At 53.7% G+C, this 2,255-nt stretch overlaps 1 long non-coding RNA gene across 1 annotated transcript; it reads left to right on the top strand.

Moving 5' to 3' along the window:
• The first annotated feature begins 731 nt into the window (after positions 1-731).
• On the top strand, positions 732-1,784 carry LOC123087220 (uncharacterized). The gene is made up of 2 exons (XR_006441282.1): positions 732-990; positions 1,074-1,784. It is a non-coding gene; the product is annotated as an uncharacterized lncRNA (long non-coding RNA).
• The last annotated feature ends 471 nt before the right edge of the window (positions 1,785-2,255 follow it).

The following is a 2,255-nucleotide window of genomic DNA, read 5'->3' as shown; positions in this document are numbered from 1 at the left end:
TTTCAAGACTGACGTGGGAGATTTGGTCCAACATTGTTTTCCAGGCTTGCATTTGTGGTTTTCTGGAAAAAACGATCAAGCTGCAACAGCATTGTTACTGCAGAATTCAGCAGGGTAAATTTCCGTTCCGTTTTGAAAATCGACCAGTCACATTGATACAAGTTTTTTGTTTCTTTTGCGGGTCATTGATACAAGCTTTTTGGTATATCTAATCATTATTGGAACGCAATAGGTTCTGGCATGCATGGTTGTTAGGTGCATGAGGGTGCGCTGTCAAATTCTTTTGTATCTGAAAGGAACCTATGGCTATGAGCAAATGGTGGAAGTATTTGTGTATGGCTATTATAACCCAGAGAGCACGAGTGTGGCGTTTTAGCGCTCCAGCGACAGCGAGCTCGCTATCTCGATCCTTCGTGCCGTCTTGGAATCTGAGCGAAAAACCTTTTTCTTTCGAATACGCAACCGAATACAATAGTCCTTGGCCCTTCTACGCTGGTCACTGGAGATCAACATGGATCGAGTCGTGTGTGCCTTGGCCCATCTACGGAGGAGAAACGCAGGTCTTGACGCAGCGGCATCTGCACTCGCGGCATCTACGGCGAGAGGACCTTCACGATTCACACAAGTTAACGTGCTACTCAGATTATATGTTGGCAGTGGACTTCATGCCGCAACATATATGCGTATTTAGAGACACACTCTGACTCAAACAAGGACAAGCTCCAGGCTGACAGTATGCTCTAACGCATGCTTCAATCACCGACGCGTGCAGAGCTAGCCGTGCACTGGCGTCCATGCAAGTGGCCATGCACTGGAGCTTTCACACGCGGATGTGTTAAAGCCAACCACCCCACCCGTCTAGCTGCGCACATATTTAATGCAGTACACCCCCCACAACGCTGTAGATGAAACAAGCTCCATTGCAAACCACATCGAAGGTTTCCCGATCTCTCCCGGCGACGCCGCAGGCAGGCTCTGGCACACAGCAAGGTAAGATTTCGATGACATCTCTTGCCACGCTCTCACTACCTCCCCACACTTTGCCTAACCCCACGGCACATGTCGACGGACAGGCTTTGAATCAAATCGATGGGCGGAGAAGTTCATCAAGAACGGGGCAACCAGCAAGACACATGCTTTGAATCAACTCCGGTCATCATGAACAGAAAGAGAATGCAGCACGGAGAACCAGCAATCCAGACGGGATCATCAAGCAGGTCCGGCACATCCCAGGGTGGACACGGTCCGGGCCGGTCCGGTCCCGGTCCGAGCCGTCGTTTGGACCGGCCGCCGGCGGTCCGGACCGGACCGGACTGAGCATCACGACGGTCCTGATTTCTGGGACCGGACCGGCAGCGGCCAAGCCCGGGCCGGACCGAGCGGACCGGCCAAGCCCGGGCCGGACCGAGCGACTTGCACGGGTGCAGCGGCGAGGTGTGCGACGTGCGCTGGTGCTGTGACAAGGTGGGCTTCATGCGAGAGCGCCGGCGGCAAGGTGGTCGAGGTGTGCGCTGGGCGGCGCGCCTGTTACCTACGAACCTGCAGATATTTGTTCATTAGCAGTTTTCCCTATTGCATGCAAGTAATGTAGAACGAGTATGCAGCCAAGATTTTCTGCTTATGGGCCTTGCCGTGATTAGAGGATCAAACCTGACGTCGAGTTCTTCCTCAAATGGCGCCATGAGTTTCGGATCAAATCGTGATTCCGTCGTATTTTTTGTTTCCATCTCGACTGCATAAAAAAGGAAACTGCAACGTGGGGTGATGGCCCATGATTATAGGAACTGGGCGCTATTACATCTACTCCTTGCCTTTCAAAAATACTTGCCTGATTAGTTGGATGCGAAAATCACGGTTGAGCTTTTCTCCCACGATCAAAAAATCACGACCGATCGATTGTTGCTCCCAGATGGCGGCTTGCGTTACGTTCGTGCTGTGCTGAAACGGCTGCCATGGTTGCTCGACGGCGGCCAGACGTAGAGGAGGCAGTCTACTACGGGCAGGTGAAGACGGCGACGGTCGACGACGGCGGGAAGGTGCAGCGCTCCCTACACTGCTCCTCCACTACTCCTTTCGCGCAGGTCGCCGCTGGGATTGTCGGTCTGCTCGGTCGGCTCGGTCAAAAACAGGACCGGACCGAAGATTTCTCGGGCCTGATTCTTGAGCTCGGACCGACCAAGTATTTTACCGGGCCAGGACCGTTCAGTCCAGTCCTTCGCGGGCCGCGAGCCGGGCCAAAAGCCCGCTCGCCACGT

Source organism: Triticum aestivum, chromosome 1B (assembly GCF_018294505.1).
Source record: "Triticum aestivum cultivar Chinese Spring chromosome 1B, IWGSC CS RefSeq v2.1, whole genome shotgun sequence".
Taxonomy (NCBI): domain Eukaryota; kingdom Viridiplantae; phylum Streptophyta; class Magnoliopsida; order Poales; family Poaceae; genus Triticum; species Triticum aestivum.
The sequence above is the reverse complement of the archived record's forward strand: the minus strand, read 5'-3'. Positions and strand labels throughout refer to the sequence as shown.